The sequence below is a fragment of the Cyprinus carpio genome, unplaced genomic scaffold (genome assembly GCF_018340385.1).
Source record: "Cyprinus carpio isolate SPL01 unplaced genomic scaffold, ASM1834038v1 S000006747, whole genome shotgun sequence".
Lineage (NCBI taxonomy): Eukaryota > Metazoa > Chordata > Actinopteri > Cypriniformes > Cyprinidae > Cyprinus > Cyprinus carpio.
The window spans coordinates 219,392-237,710 of record NW_024879346.1 but is presented as its reverse complement, the minus strand read 5'-3'; the positions used below and the strand labels follow the sequence as shown (position 1 = coordinate 237,710).

Sequence of the window (18,319 nt, the reverse complement as noted above, 5' to 3'; positions counted from 1 at the left end):
TTATTTGTTTTTAATAACAAAAACCCCCAAAAGGTTTTGGCAACTGTAAAGGCCCTTTCACATCAAAAGTGAAATTAATAAGCCTCAGGCTGAATTAAGTGCCTCTGCCTCTGCACCTCACTCCCAATTTCTCTCAAAACGGTGACAAGAGAGGTGTCAGTGAATAAATTGGAAAACAAAGTAACTTGCTTTACTAATATAAAAACTAAAAAATTAACACTTAAAATTAAAATAAATAAATAACCCAATGGTGGTGGAATAACACCTGTAATCAGTGTATTAAAAAAATTGTATACATATCAAATGAGTATAGCAGAGTATAGCGTTGGGTAACACTTTATCTTGATAGTCAAACTCTCATTACACTATTAGTAGACTGTTAGTTTTAGGGTTAGTAGAAGTTGATATGTACTTGCAAAGTACAAAGTACTTGCATGTCTGTTGGGGGACCATGAAAATAAAGTGTTAGATATGAAATAGACAGTCTTCTAATACTCCAATGACTGGCAGTTGGCATGCAGATGAAAAGTTATAATGGTACAATGTCTACTGTTACTGCTAGTAGAAAGTCTAACATAGACTATCAAAATAAAAAGTAACGGTTGTACATCCTGAAAAATAGCATAACTGTTTGTCACAATCAGATCCATCAATGATATTTCTGAAGTCTGAACAGAATCCATGGCGTCTGAACTTTTCTTCTGAGGTAACTACTGTATGTGATCGAGCTGACTTGTGAAATAAGCTTTGGGGTGGGTTTGCATGTAACTGTTTTAGAAAGAAATCATGCCTCTTACTCACATTGGGGCCGTGACCCGAAGAGTGGGGTTTATTGAGGTGAGTGTAATATAGACCAGCTGGTAAGAGCCGTGCAGGTAAATCTCATTGCCCTGCACTCAAAGAGGCAAACTAGATGTTAGAGACTCTGGTCTTTGCTGTTGTGGGCACTTTTCAGCTATTTTCACCCAGTTAAACACCTGCTTGGCCAGGCTGGGACCTGCAAACAACAGCAAAACCAGCTTAGTTTTTTTTTTTTTTTTTTTCCAGCAAGTTATCTAGAGACCAGAATATCACAGACCTAAAGGCCCAGGTGTACTTTTTATTTTCCATGTTCCGCTCTGTCTCACACACAGCTGAGCACACAAGCCTTTCAAAGCATACTCCATTGACCAAGTGAGTGTGGGTACACTGGTGCGCACTAGTGGACCTTTGTTTTAAAGTGGTCAAATCACTCGCACATTCACTATTGTTGGCACAAGTCTGGACACAAAAATCAGGCTGTACACAGATGTGTGCATGGACATCAACAGAATGTGCTGAAGAGAGAAAATTACGGCCCACAGACTGGAACACAAACAAGGGAACTATACTTTGTCTTTAGGGTGGACTCTTTTAACTTGGAACAGCAAGCAGTTCCACCTACAAACCACCCAAAATGTCCTAGAAACCACCTAGGACCCCTTAGTAATCACATAGTATTGTGCTAAAAAACACTCAGAACACCTTAGCAACTGAGAAGCAAGTATTGTGCTGGAAAACACTGCTCACATTTTCTTCAGACAATGTAAAAATCTACTTTAATCCAATCATATGGATCTGTTAGATCCAGTGTCAATGCTGCTACACTGTGTCTGAAAAAAAAAATGTGTGAAAATTGTACCTTTAGAAGCACAACCACTTATCATTGGGGCAGCACCCTTAGAAGGCTTAAAAAATGTTCATAATAGTACCATAAAGGGATAGTTTTCACCAAATCTGTCATCATTTACATAGGCCCGGCTCCACTGTAATTCATGGTGATCTCAGATTCTCATTATCAATAAAGTTCTCTACGCTGCACAACGAATCTCTTGTTTACATCACGCCAACACTTTGTTTAAATCAACAGACATTGTGCTGAACACAATACCTCAACAAAAAACGAGATTTGAGGGGATTCTAACTGAAAGGCCTCTGATTCAAAAAATCAACAGACATGTCTGTGATTAGCTCCATTGCTCAACGCTGCAAATACACGTTGAAACAGAAACCGATCTCCAGAGCACAAACCATAACGCACTGGATAGTTTGCCAAATCTGCAATAAAATACCATTAGTATAGCTTTAACTGAGGGTGCTTTTGATTTTGTTTGAGGGTGCTTAGCACCCTCTAGCACCCCCGTAGAACCTGGCCTGCATTTACGCACCCTCAAGTTGTTCCAAACCTTTATGAGTTTCTTTCTTCCTTTTGAACGTAAATGAAGATAGTTTTGAAGAATGTTGATAACCAGACAGTTGACGGTAGCCACTGACTTTCATAATGTTTTTTTTTTTTTTTTTCATACTATGTAAGTCAATGGTTATGGGGGAACTATCACTTTAAGTATACATATTACTACTCTAAGGTACTACTATTCACCTTTAAATGGTACATAAGGTACAAAGTTGACCTTTTTATGTTACTGACCAAGTGATAAGCTGCTATATACCGAAAATACCAATTTTTTCTGACAGTTTAAGCCCTGCCCTTTTTAAATCCCACATTTCATGCTTATTTATATGCTTATACTATTTCTATGGTGGGTAATATTAGCTGCACAGGTGCAAACAGCTAATCCACACATTCACGCTAGATGAAGCGCTGATGATACACTGCAGCGAGTTCACTCATCACCTCTGCAGTCAGATGGGTGAGAGGGTTCGTTTTTACAGAGGCGTGGGGGAGACAGCGTGTCACCGGGGGTTAAAACATCAAGAAAGTCTGAGAGCAGTCAAAGAGCAAATGGAAGGAGGGTACATGAATGGTTGCCTAGCAACAGAATTAGGCAGTTTTCGGCTTTGGTTTCCAGTCAAAAAGAGATGTGCTTTGCTTTCAGTGTCCATATAGAGATTGTCACCTGTCATTTACCAAGTGAATGTGGATGAATGTGTGCATGCCAGGGCTGTAGCCACCATATTCAAAGCAGGAGGACGTTTACCACACCAGTTTTTTTAGATTAGTAGGGCAAACAGTATGTCGTTCTCAATGACCAATGCCTAAAATGGTACCTTTGGGTACCTTTTGTCTTGAAATATAGGTGTTTTTATAAGGTGGTGTAAATCGAAAATGTGCAGGGGTTATGGGTGTGATTTCAGCATTTTGCATGCAATCAAGCTGCTGCACTAGATACACTATAATGAGTGTATGGTGTGAGAAACCGTTTGAGTGAAAGATTTGTTGTTTTCATGAGACAAGCCAGTTACTCAAAGATGGAGGGGGGGGAAAGATTGAGAGTTAATTGCTCTGTAGAGAGATAAAAGAAGACTGAATAGGAGGAAGGAGAAATTGATAGCAGTGATTTTGGAAGAACGCAATAAAAGAAACAATGCTGGCCTATAAAAAAAAGCAAGCCAGAGAGAGAGGGAACATGTTAGAAAGAGGAGGAGATAGATGAGAAAGAGCCTGCTACCAAGTCGTCAGTTTTTTCCTTTCCGCCTCAGGTGGAGCCCAGTCTTCATGCCACTGTCAGACTGTGTGTGTTTGTGTGTGTACAATACATTCACCCTGCACAGCAAGTGGCTTTTCATTAGCTTCATTGTTCCTTAATGTTAGTCAGCAATAGTATGCCTCACTTTGGGCGAATTCTAAAACAGAATTACATGAATTACAATTTCAGAATGCATTGTGACAAACTCTAAGAGAAAAAAATGGTGGATGAGTCAAGAAAAAAATACCTATATTTCATCCAGTATTGCATAGTATTGATAAAAAAAAAGTTAAATAAAATCAAAAGTTAAATAATTTTACCAAATATTTTGTGTGCTTTTAATGCTTATTAAAGTATCCCTTTGTTAGCTTAGCAGCATGCTAACCTCAAACTCTTGTGTGCTTCACATGAGGAACTCTTTATACGGTGTGTGTGTTTATATAGAGCATTTTAAATCAGTCACTTACTGTATGTGTTTACATTTCTATTAGGATGATGCCTTAGGGCCCATGCACACAGGACACATCCTAGCATTAAAAACAGCTAGACGGAGCATGACAGAATTCAACAGAAGGCACTTTTATAGCAGCATTAACTCCCATACACCTTTGCTAATGGGTAGCTTACTTGACATCAAATACTTCTTGCAATTTGTTGTTCTGGCATTTTGCTATGTATTATGCGTGCAGTTTTAATGAGCTGATATAATTTGAAAGACTACATGAAATATTTGCATTTTTAAAATGTTCATTTGTCACACTGCGGGACCATTTAAAATAAAACCATTGAAGGCAAAAAGTGTTTTAAAAATGATAATAAATGGCTTTCCTAAACATACTTTTTTATACACTTTTGTATAAGTTGAATCTAAAATACTGATATTAATTAAAAAACCTCATGGACATCAACTACCCGAAAAACACTTGAAATGTTTACGTGTAAGCAGTGCTCATGTTCATCCGGTTGTGCCATTGTTTTTAAACCCACACTGATTTACAAGTGCTGCATGGTGTAAACTATTTTATCTTGACATCTTAAAAATTGCACGCTTGTGGTGTGAGACGTGCTGTAACGGACAAAGATGTTTGCCAACTCCTTATTTCCCATAGACCAACAATTAGTGCAGACAAAACGCAAGAACAAGTCCTGTGTGCACAGCCCCTTAGAAGACAGCTGCCAATGTAAGCAGTAGACTGCAAGGCAGCACACTAGCTCTCTTTCTCTCCCTCGTTCTGTTTTTTTTTTTCTTTTTTTTCTTTTTTTTTTTCTGCCAAGGCTGTACAGCAACTCCATATGTTCACTGCATTCATGAAAATCATTCCTTGTGCTGCCTAAATCCACTAAGTTAATCCTAACCTGCCTTTCATGTGAAGACCGTCTTTATAGCGCTCCCCACGACGGAAAGCCCTCATCTGCTTTTATAGTGTGGGATGAAATGTGTTATGGCTCATATTCTCGTTCATACTCCTTTGAGAACAGTTAGAAGCCGTGAATAATCTCTAGAAATTGCTTCCATTGTATTTGCAGCACAGAAAGTGTAAAGCCTTCTGGTGGAGTCGAGTCTTCCTGCTTTGCTACCTGTATTTCAAATTAGCATATCATTTGGGTGAAATTAATTTATATAGATTAGTCCTAGTTGATTGTTGGCTGTCTAATCATATTGTGTGTGAGTTAATGTGAGCATGTGTGTGTGCGTTGGCCCCAGTTCCTCATACGAAGTTGGCGGTTTACGTGCTCTATGTCCCAGATTTGTCTCTCTATGGTTTTTCAGCTCTTTGAAGCAAGTTTCTCTTTTGCTTCCCTGCAATTCCACACTCATTATTGGGGCTTATGAACATGAACATGCCCTGCTATTACATCTTGCTTTCAATGAACCTTTTAATGTTGTCAACAAGGTTCAAAATTAACACTTGCCAAGCTCCAACTGTAAGAAAAAACTTGAGTTACTCGCCAGCTGTTAAAAAATAACACAAAATTACAATTTTCATTGCTGGAAGATTTTCTTAATTCAGCCACATTTCATACACAGTATGTCTAGTTATTTTGTTTATTTTTTGTTGAATGGAAATCAGAATCAATCGTCATGCATATCCGAGCACAGCAGTGAGGGATTTTGTTCCTGAATGAATCAGAGTGGTTTATGAGTCACTTGAGGGAATGATTCATTGACTCACTCATAAAGGCATTCGCTTGTTTCATTCCTGAATGAATCAGTGTTTTTGAAAAAATCAGTTAAGTGAATGATTCATTGACTCACTCACTCACTCATAAAGACAGTTACTTGTTTCATTAAATCAGTGTTGTTAAATAAATCAAGTGAGCCAATGATTCAATAACTTACTCGTAAAGATAGTTGCTTGTTTTCTATCAGTGTTTTCAAACTAATTGATTAAGTGAACGATACAATGACTCAGTAATAAACACAGCCATCTGTTTCATTCCTGAATGAATTAGTGTTGTTGAATGAATCAGTTGAGTAAATAATTCAGTTACATATTAATAAAGACATTTGCTTCTTTTGTTCCTGAATTGAATCAAGTGTTGTTAAAGGAATTGGTTTGAAAGAGTCAATAATTTAATGACTCACTCATCAAGACAGTGCTTTGTTTTCGTTCCTGAATGAATCTGTGTTATTGGATTAATCATTTTTAGAGTCATTCATTCAATAACTCCTGCCCTGAATGAGTATTGAATGAATTGGTTGAGTCAATTGCCTTCTTCTGCCTTAACAGTGTAATATATAGAAAGAATCGCAAAAAAAAGTGCATTTAAAATATGTTATAATTTTAGAAAGGCCACTCAGCTAATTAAATTCAAGGCTTAAGTGCATGCTGTATATGTATCTCAGTTGCTATACATATGCTGCTACAAGTAAAATGGGACCCATGTCATCACAAACAACACCAATAAATACACAATACCCATTGACTGAAAAAGCAGCTATCATTCATCTTGCCCTCCTCCATCTACACCAGCCGTGATGCTTGTTGGCGTGTCTGAGTCAGAAAGCAGCTAGGCGGAAAGGGAATATTGACGGGGAAGGCTGGGCAGTGCTCGCACCTTGATGCAGATATTAGCAGATCTGTAGGCTGAGCAATGGAAGGCACCCTGCTTCGAGTGACTCATTTGGACAGTCGTGGTAGACTAACTGTGAATCTTGAAGAGGAGATCAGCTGTTCAGAGATTTCAAAAGGGCCGTCTGTCCGCAAGTGCCGTTTCTGATCTGTTCCTCGCCGCCCTTCTGTTTCTCAACCTCCACCAGTTTCCTTTCTCCTCTCGTCCTTCAGGAACCCCTCTCACACTCATCTCACAATCACACTCTCCACCCTCTGTTTTCACACTCACTCATTCCTCCTCTGACAGTGCCTCTCTCTTTCTCTCATTCTGCAGGTGGAATAATGGCCCTCTGGTTTATTCTGTCACTACTCCTCGGGTCTTTTTCACTTGCCGTGGCCTCACGTAATACAACCACAGGTAATAGAGAGAGCTGAAGCCTGTGTGTATGTGTGTGCTCTTTTTTAATATGTGGATTTGTGTAACTTTTTAATAAATGCTTATTTCATGTGTATTTCCTGTTTTCAGTTGTAATTTGTGTTTTTCTTTTAAATAATGTTACATATAGGAATTAATTTGTAATATTATAGAAAAAAAAACACTTAACAATACTATTTTTTGTTATGTGTTTTTGTCATTTTTATTTTTGAAATTATTATTATTATTTAAAAAATAGAGCCTAGGTACGTTTTAAATTATGGGAGGCACTTTGGGTTTGGAGAAGTTCCACTCAAAAAGACTAAAAAAAACCATTTCAGATCATAAAGTTGTGCTACAAATAATCCGTATCCGTCAGTTTGACTAAATGAGCTATACATTTTCATTCATATTCTATTTCAAGTCAGGAGAATAATGTAATGCTATGTGACGTGATATAACAATAATGTCAATGGCAAGAGCTTCTCTCACTCCACTGCATTATTTTTTTTCTCCTGATTACTTTCTATTTTCTTTTTGTATTCTGTTGTAACAGTATGAAAAAAGATAACATATACTGCACATTTGTTGTCTGCTCTCCCGAATTAATTCATGATACAAACCATGAATAATTAATTGGAATGAACTAAGAATCTCTTGTTTTCCTCTCCAAATCCTCATGTCTCTTTCCAGGTTTGTTTTCTCCCTGATGCTTTCAAATATAATCGTTATGTAATAAAGACATATACTACTACAGTGAAATTTAACGCCTCCGTAACATTGCTGCGGACATAATCAAGCTTTTATGGTAATTCATGTTGAAAGTAATTTGTTAATGTTTTCACACTTTCAAATTTCCTTTTAATGATCAGTAGTTGAAGGGTGAGTAGAATAATGTCACCTCATCATACCCAGTTTTTTGAAAATTCTTTTTATTCATAATTGTTCATATAGAGTGAATGTTTCGCTGATTCTTTACAGTTTAATGGAAGTTATGCCTATGTTTTTTAGGTTCTCCCTGTTCTATGGCCTGTTGAAAAGCAATAAAAGCCTGTGGAATATCCCTTGTCATAGTGCATCTCCTGATCTGTCATTATAAATCAAACATATACACACTGCAAAGTTTTAGGAGTGATAACCGAACAAAGCAATAGCTATAGCCAACGCTATGTGTCAGTGGTATAGTAAACAAGAAACATGGAAGCCAACAGTTTTAACCTAATAGCTGTCAACTATTTTTGACATTTGACATTAGGACTAACGATGGAGACATATTAGTCTACTGAGGTACCATGTTTTGTTTATGCACTAAATCACTAATTTCACAGATTTCATGACACTTTAGTTGTTACATTCTCATGTGTTTAGGAGGAAATTCAGTTGTATAATACGGTTGTCTATGGTTGTAACCAAACTCAATGTGTACAGTGTAATTACACAAATAAGTACTAAGTAATATTAATTAACTACATGTACTTAATATAGGTTTAGGGTTAGTTCTAATTATGCATAATTTACTGGCTTCACCACATATAGTAAGTACGGTAGCACTTTATTTTACACTTCTGTTCCACATGTACATACTATGTATTTATTATAGCAGTTATAATTGTAAGATGTTGCATTCCTACTTTAACCCTGTAAAATCTGATGTATGAAATAATAGTAATTTTTTTAATGAAAAAAAAAAACTGAGCAAAAATATGCAATTTGGTGCAGTTGCACATTTGTATGTACATACCTGTATAAACATATACAGTATATGTCTAAGGCATTTATATAGTGTTTTAGTTTTTATTAATGTTTTAAATTAGCTTATTTTAGAGTAATTTTGTTACAGTATTTGCTGTAGTCATTTTTATTTTTTATATAACTAGATTTATTATTTAGATTTCAATTATTTCTATTTCAGTTAGTAGTTTTTTGTGTTCACTTCCTGTTAGTAATTCAGTTCAAACTTAAACTTATTTCGGTTCTTTGTAAAGGCAGCATTTCAGACGACTCTTCAAAGCTGCGAACAGCAAGCCAATGGCAGCATTTGATTTTGATAATGCTGCTCATGTTTTTGTCCCTAAAAATACCCTCACACACAAAATGACACTAACAAACACACATGCACGTGTGAACACACAAGTGCACGCAGTCGTGCTGGTCTGTCTTGCCCCTGGGCTCTGGGCTTGGCGATGGCTGTAATTATAGCTGCTGACACTGTAGGTGAACCTGGCTGTAACAGCAAGGCCGCTCTTTTATTCTGACAGCAAATCCACAGCATACTGAAAAATTAGCACTCTTGAGTTTATTATTATTATATATGGCTACATTTGTAGTTTGTGATTACAATAGGCTCCACTAGTGAAGCCAATGTGAAGGTAGTTCAATTATATATATATATATATATATATATATATATATATATATACATACATATATATATATATATATATACATACATATATATATATATATAATACACACATATATATATATACACATATATATATATATATATATATATATATATAGCCATCCTGTTTAATCATATTGGCAGGAATAGCGAATTGTATGAATAAAGGACTCAGGCTTCACTGGAGCTTCTGTCATGGCTGTCCCTATTTTTTCTGCTCACATGTTCAGAAAGGAGAGTCCTCCATCTAATGGTCAAAATGAGTTTTGCAGTTTGTGATAAATGGTGGTAGCATTTTCTGTGAGTGTATTAGTATGATTCAAAGACACCCTTCAGAAAGCATGATTATCTTTTGATTATTTACACATCTTTTCCATCAGGCTGTGCTATCATTCGCCCGCCAAGAGACGGAGGGATCAGATACAGGGGTCTGACACAGGAACAGGTGTGAAGATTGAATTTATCAGTCATTTATTATATTAAATATGCGTATCTGTATGTGTCTAGGGGGATAGATGTGACAAGTGGAAACTACTGTTTACTGTATGTTTTTAAAAGTCTCTTATGTTCAACAAGGCTGCATTTATTTGATTAAAAATACAGTCAAAACAGTAACATCTTGAGATATTATTACAATTAAAAAGAACTGTTCTTCTATATTAATATATTTTAAAATGTACCATTGCAACATTACTCCAGTCTTCAGTGTCACATGATCCTTCAGAAATCATTCTAATATGCTGATTTACTGCTCATTTATTATTATTATCAATGTCGAAAACATTTGTGCTGCTTCATATTTTTGTGCAAGCTGTGTTAATTTATTTCAGTATTATTTGATGAATTAAAGTTTAGCATTTATTTGTAATAAATCTTTTGTAACATTATAAATGTCTTTATTATTATTTATTCAATTTAATATTGAGGTTAGTATTCAGTTTATTAGAAAATATAAATTTCTCTCTGTCTGCATGCAGATCCGCAGTGTTCAGGTGTTGCCGGTGGATTATGAAATCGAGTATATCTGCAGAGGGAACAGAGTGATCGTGGGACCAAAGGTCAGGAAGTGTCTCCCTGACGGCACATGGACTGACCTGAACCAGCGCAGCAAATGCTGTAAGTTCAACTCTTCCTTTTGTTATCTGCAGAGGTCTAAAATGTGTCTAGATAAAACAGACTTGAGTGAAAGTGAATTGTTTGCACGTTTATTACTTTTTTAGCTTTCTGTGCAGTAACTTTATAGCCTGGTGTCAAGTTCATCCATCTTCACAAATAAAAATAATTAAAACATTGCTTTAGGTCAGTGATGTGATGCCATAAACATTCATGTGGGAGCTTCATCTCTTGTAAGCTCACTAAAAAAAGAGGAAAGTCACGCTGACCTGCAAATGAGGTCTAAATGAACTAGTGAGTAGTGTAAAGTATCATTTTTGAATTGGAAATGTGAAATGTGAGTTAGAGAAGAAGTGTTTGATTCCATAGATCCATTGTAATTTATAAGATCCAGTTAATTATTAAGATTAATTTATATTATATTAATTTTATTTATATATACCGTTATGCTATTTATTAATATATTGAATAAGCTTTTATTTTTATATTTACAGTTTTCATTTTAGTTTAGTTTGCCATTGTTTATTATTATTATTATTTATTATATTTGTGCAATTTTATTTCTGCTGTTGTTTTAGTCTGCACATGGCTCATCCAGTAGAATTAAGTATAATGTATCTCATTTTTCATTGACGTTAATTTAGTTAGCTAGCAACTTTGGCAATTTTACATGAGCTTTTAATACTGATACAGCTCATCCAGTAGAATTAAGTGTAATGTATCTCATTTTTCGTTGAATTCATTCAAATTCAGAATACGTCTGTGCTTTAAATTTGAAGAGATGTTGAAGAGCAGAGCATTTGAAAGCAGATTGTGCATTAGATCACGCAAATATGGCACCAAAGCCTACCGTCGTGTCATGCTGGGTGATAAATGCATAAGTAAATGATGTAGGTGTTTTGTCACTCTTTTGGTGTGAACTGTAGGAAACCTGTTTATCAGGAAACCAGACAGACATGTCTTAAAATATCAAAAAATATGTCAGTTTTTGTAGCAAGTCACAAGTGTATGTTTACCTGCCATATCTTTCTAATTCATAACTTCTCTTTGACATCTGTTCTTGAATTAAGATAATTAAAATTACCATACATTAACTCTACCTCAGAATGAAGTGACTAAAAATAAATAAAAATAAAAAAAAATAAACAAATATAAAACTCACCCAAATAAAACAAAACTAAAGCGATCAGAAAAAAAAAGCACTAAAAAAAATAAATAAATATTAGAAAATATAACAACCATAAAAAATAAATATTCTGGCATATAAATTACAGGAAAATACATCAAACTCATGAAAAACTACATAACACAATACAATTCTGATACAATAAACCTTCCATTTCCAGAATTCATGGAATACTATATCCCACAATACAACGGTGCTCGACTTAACCTTCCATTTCCACATCTTTTGTAGCATTATCATTATCTTTACTGTCGCTTTTGATTGAATTCCTCCTAGCTGTATATCTCACTGACCCTAAACTTTTAAAAATTAGTGTATCCTGAAGATACAGAAGAACAAGCAAGATTCCAGTCTGCTCACATGAAACATAGATCCTAAACAAATATATAAAACCACCTTTTAGCATCTAGTCAACACAGCAGTTTTTGAAGCATCATTGATGTGTTGAAGGATTAGTTTGTGAAAAGCATATATTTGTATAACTGACTCTTCGCTGTGGCATGTGTGTGCTCTTCAGTGCTGCCGTGTGCACGGGTGTGGACGTCTCTGGAGAACGGCCGTGTGACCGTTCACCCTCCAGGCCCATCGGTGGAGGGCACCATACTGCACTACAGCTGTCTGGAGGGTTTCCTCCTGGTGGGCAGAAACAGCACTCAGTGCACTAAACTGGGCAAGTGGGACTCACCCAAACCCGTCTGCCACTGTGAGTCCTAGTGTGATTGTGTGCTTTCAAACTCAGAGCAGATTTATATTTTATTCATTACTTATAATTCTGTTATTCTCTTTCTCCTGTGTTATGCTTCTAATGTAGATGACAGACATTATACAGGTAAGAATGTTTTGTGTTTCTTATGTATAAGACCAGTATTGTAATTACTGAGAAGGCCATTGTTACTTTGCAATAAACTAAAACTTTATAAAAGGACTAATAATCCAGAAGTCTCCAAACAGAAGAATCCCACAACTTGGGATTTCCATTTTACACCAAATTCCCAAGAGGTGATGGTTTTTTTTGTCGACAGGTGGGACATGTCCCTACAACTTTTTGCCAAAGTTGATTCTGTCCCCTCCACCTTTTGAAAACCATTGAAAAAATCTGTTGTTCTTCATAATGTAATTTATTGATGTAACACAAAATACTTTTGTGACAGTAAGACAGGCCTGATCCTTAAAACCTTGTCCCACACATATCAAGATTTATAAACAATATCCAATGTAATTATGTGCAACACCACTCACTCTGGATCATACACACTCTTATATTATGGAATCGAGATGAAGTAAAAAAAAACAATATATTTACACATTTAGATTAAATATACTACTCTAATGAATGAATGAATGAATGAGTTAAGCACACAAATTACATGAAATAATTATCCAGAAGTTAACAATTCTATATATTTAAGGCATAAATAGAATAGAATGCTTTTGGAATAGACATACTGTGTGTTAATGACAACAAAGATTGCTTGGCTGTGAAAATTCTGCCTTAAATTGTGTTCTATTGCAGAAATCAGAGTCTGCACTGAGTTCAAAGAAAATATTTTTATCTGAATAATGATCATTGATGCGAACTTGATTCAGGAGACAGCTTAGCAACATACATACACTGCCGAACCCATTCCACACCTACTGTACCACTGCTGCACATGCACTGTTGGCATTATGCGACTACTGTACATTATGTGTCCAGTCACAAACAACTAACATAAAATGCGCACGAATGAGTGAGAGCTGACACTGAAGCCTGATGTTCCGTACAAATTAATTTATATGTACATATTTCCTGCTTCTAGCTACTTTTTCCAGTGCATCCAGTAAAGGGAAGTGTATGGTGGTTGCCATGACAACTTCACGACCCACCATCCTCGCCACAACCTAGTCCCCTCCACTTTTACACCAGATACACCAGTGCTCTTTAGCAACTAAGAACCCCTGTGAAAAAGAGGTGCGCTTAATTGTACTGACTTTGCACTGAGTGTACTTCGAATCTGTACTCACAGATAATATTAATGAATACAAGGCCACTTAGGTGTACTTATAAAGAGAGTTTTTACATTTAACATTAATATTTATGACCATGGACCACAAAACCAGCCATAAGGGTCAATTGTTTGAAATTGAGATTTATAAATCTTCCTGAAAGCTGAATAAATAAGCGTTCCACTGATGCATGGTTTGTTAGGAACTTGATAAGAGAATATTTGGCCGAGATACAACTTTTTGAAAATCTGCAATCTGAAAGTGCAAAAAAAATCAAAATACTGAGAAATCACCTTTAATTTGTCCAAATGACATTCTTGGCAATGGATATTACTAATCAAAAATTAAGTTTTAATATATTTACAGAAGGAAATTTACCAAATATTTTCATGGAACGTGATCTTTACTTAATATCCTAATGATTTTTGGCATAAAAGAAAAATCAATTTTGACCCATACAATGTATTTTTGGCTGTTGCTACAAATATACCCAAGCGACTTAAGAGTGGTTTTGTGGTCCAGGGTCACATATTTTTAAATGTACTAAATTGCAACTTCATCAGTACATTAATTACAATTACTCTATATTTGAATAGATGACATAAAAGTTTGAATATAATGTACATTATATCAATGTACATTTTAGTTTACCACAAATGCATGTCAGTACATTCAGCAGTATATTTTTACCCATATTTCCAACACACAGTAAAATAGTAAGTAATTTCATTTTTATTATTATTTTTTTTTACATTTTTTACAATTGCTTTTATTTATTTATTTATTTATTTATATTACTGGTTTTGAAATATGGTTTGTTAATTTCAATTAAATAAAAAATATTATAAAAATATTATCGTTTAAATTTATATGAATTGCAATTAGCTGAATTTTAGAGTGCTTTTTGGCCCACTTAATTATACTCTCGGATAAAAGGTACAAAAGCTGTCACTGTACCTTTTTCCTGAAAGTGTAATTAAGTCAGCCAAAAAGCACTGTAAAATTCAGCTAATTGCGTTTCATATAAATTAGAACAATTATAATATATTTTTATTTAAATGCAACATTCAGTTAATTGTTGAAAACTGAATTTCCCCAATCAGTAATGCGATACTAAAATCATATCAAAAGATCCTGTCAAAAGGGGGCAGCATTTCATTCAGCAGTCAGTAAGTTCCTTTACTAACCTGAAGGGGGCAGCATTAGACAAGTTAATCTTGGTAATGCGATACTAAAATCATATCAAAAGATGGCAGTATTGAGTGCACAAAGAGCTGTACATCCTGTAAATGATACTGTCTTTCACACAGCACTCACAGATGAGAGCCCCTGTATGCTTTGCATATGCATATGCTAAATATGAAAAATTAATTTAATAAAACCGTAGGGAAGCGGGATTGTATCATACAGACATGCATAATCCCACATGTCACCGCCTGAGATTACATATGGATTCCCCACGGGACAGCATGACCTTGACTTCCACAGGTCCGGATCGAGGTGAATGAATTGTAGATACTCGTCCTGAATGTTTTGGCATGTGCACATGTGCGTGACACTGTGTGCAGATCAGCCCGTGGTGTTTGCTAAATTGATTAATGGCGGTGTCACTGTCCCAATATGGCAGTGATGTCTGCACACTGAGAGAGAGGGTGATGGAGGGCTGGCCGGCAGTAAATGAGAGAGGAGAGGAGGATGAAATGAAGGAGGGGAAATGAGATGGAGAGAGAGAGAGGGAGTGAGAGGAAAAAAGAAGGAGGGGGGCACAAAAGTAGGGGGTTGAGGGAAAAGAAAGATAGGAAAAAGAGAAAAAGCAATTTAGGAGGAGGGATGGGAAGAGTAGATGATTTATGCACTACATCTACTCAGTAAATGGTGTTTTCTCACAGTTACCTGGCTGGAAACACACTCCCAGGTTATCACATGCCTTCTGCCACCACCTCCCTCTGCCGGCAGCCATGATTACCTCCATTCACAGCAGTGGCTATACTGATCTATACGTACCTTTAAGTGTTACAGATCACGTTTGTACTGCCTAATCCATAATGTGTGTCATTACTTAAGGCTACTTTGGCCACAGATGGAAATCATTCAGTTGCAAACAATGAGCCAATCCATCTAAAAAGTCACATGACACAAAATGCTAATGATGCTGATGAGAATTGCTCTGTTAGCAACAAGGCAAAAAGATATGCCTGTAACTGGCTAGAACCAGATAGAACACCGTAGCAGCACTGTAATGTATAATTAAATGGCTTGCAACCAACTAAAAAACCCTAGACATTTCTAGCAACAACCACATCACACGTCACGTCCCCTATATACAGAGACTGTAGCAACCAGCTAGAACACCCTAGCAACAATGTAACATAATTAAATGCCTAACAACCAGCCAAAAACCCCAGACACTCCTAGCAGAAAGAGTGATCACTTTAGATACCCAAGCAAACAATCCTAGCCACCCCTAGCAAAACAGATAACCTTAGATACACCTAGAAAACAGTCAGAAGACCCTAGCAACCAGCTAGAACCGCCTAGAAACACCTAAATGTATGAATACATTTCCTAGAAACCAGCCAGTACACCCTAGAAACCAGCCAAAAAAACCCAGACACTCCTAGCAACAAGGCGGATCACCCTAGACTAGTTTCTAGTGCAGTCAAAATAGCCTAGTTACACCTAGAGCAACCTAGCAACACCTAACAACCAGTAAAAAAAACACCATAGCCACTCCTAGAAAAAACAGATAACCCAAGATCAAACCTAGAAAACAGTCAGAAGACTATAGCAACCAGACAGAACACCCTAGCAACATCTAAATGTTAAAATAACATGCACAGAAACCATCCAAAAACTCATGTAGAGATACTCATAGAAACCACTCAGAATAAGCAATAATCCTAATAATAAGTCAGAACAAGTCTAGTACCATCTAAAGCAACCTAACAACACCTAACAACCAGAAGATCAGAACAACCTACCAACCAACTACAACACCCTTGCAACACCAAAATGTATAAAAATATACCTAGCAACCAGCCATAACACCCAAGACACTCCTTGCGATAAGATAAATCACCCTAGATACACTTAAAAACCAACCAGAACACCCTAGCAATCGGTTAGAAGTCGCTAACATGCCTAACAATAATTAGAACAGCCTAGTGCCATCTAGAACCATCCTGCAACAACTAACAAGCAACTAGAAGACCTTAACAATGCCTAGCAACAAGGAAACCAACTCCTTAGTTTTTGATAGCCACTCCTTGCAAAAAGACAGACCACCCTAGATGTAACTGAAACCAACCAGAACAACCTAACCACCAGCTAAAACATCCTTGAACACTTAAATGTATAAATAAAAGCCTAGCAACCACTCTAGCAACACCTACATTTATAAATAAATGCATAACAACACCCTAGACACATGTAGCAACAGTATATCATTCACCCTAGAAACATTTAGCAACCAGCCACAACACTCTAGCCACACATAGCAACAATGTATCACACTAGATACATTTAGCCACCCAGCCACAACACTCTAGCAACATCTAAATGTATAAATAAATGCCTAGCAACCAGGCCAGAATTCCCTAGAATCCAGTCAGGCATATAAACTCTCCAGACTTTTTTACTTTGATTTCACACAGATATAGATACATATATAAAAAATAATTGTAGTTGCTAGGGGTTCTGTGTGGTTGCTAGGGTGTGGTTCAGCAGGTTGCTAGAGTGTTGGTGGTGGTTGCTAATTGGTTGCTTGCAAGCCCAATCAATAAGTCCATCTCCTCTATAATCTTCAAGTACCTAGTTAAGGCTTAGGTTCCTCTTTCAATGCAAGTCTTTTTAATCATTATCGTCCACAAAGAAAAAAATCGAAGTCTTCTTCTTTAGAAAAGTAATAGACACTCACCTACTAGTCGCTAAATTTGAGGTATCATTAAGCATCATTTAGCAGTGGCATGAGTTAAACATTGAAGCTTAATACTTAATACTTGTTCAAATCACTAACCCTAAGTATGAGCAATAATTATAGAGATGCTTGCCTTAACAAGCATGAGTAACAAGCCGCTTATAGATCTAAACAACATGACAATGTACAGCATCAGACTAGAGGAACTGTTGAAAGCTTTGGAATTGAATGCACTGGTCATGTAAAAGGAACAGGTATTGTCTGTGGATATCATTTGTCTTTAGTGGGTGAGACAGGATAATGTGGTGTACTGATTGATGAAATAGGTGGCTAAGAATTAGTGTAATGAAGGCTTGGTGTTTGTTATGGCTGTCAGTCATTAGACAAGCACACTGTTGCCCTCCAGAGAGAGGACTTTAGGAGATGCTGCTGTTCAATATTGATGTTGAGAACGAAGCTCTGTGATTGGTCCACTCTCAACGTTCAGCATGCCGCATTAGAGGATTTTAATTAAGAGAGGATGCACACAGAGCCGGTGCGATCTCTCTCTCTCTCTCTCTCTCTCTTTCTCCACCTATCGATGGAGCTCACAGTATGTAAAAGGTCATCACATGAAAGCCTTTCAGTGTCTGTGTGAATGAAAGGCACCCTGCTCGTCAGAGCATGTTTTTAATTCATCCTGTGTATGTGTTTCTATGCAACTTTGAATGTCTGTTTAGTGCTGCTGCGTTTCTCTCTGTGTGTGATAATTTCATGGGTAGCCAAGAAAAAGGTCTCCCTTTGGATCGATTTCCCCA

General features: G+C 36.4%; 1 pseudogene; it reads left to right on the top strand.

The window, feature by feature from the left end:
• Positions 1 to 18,319, top strand: part of LOC109098251 — a 95,464-nt pseudogene that overhangs the window by 22,421 nt on the left and 54,724 nt on the right.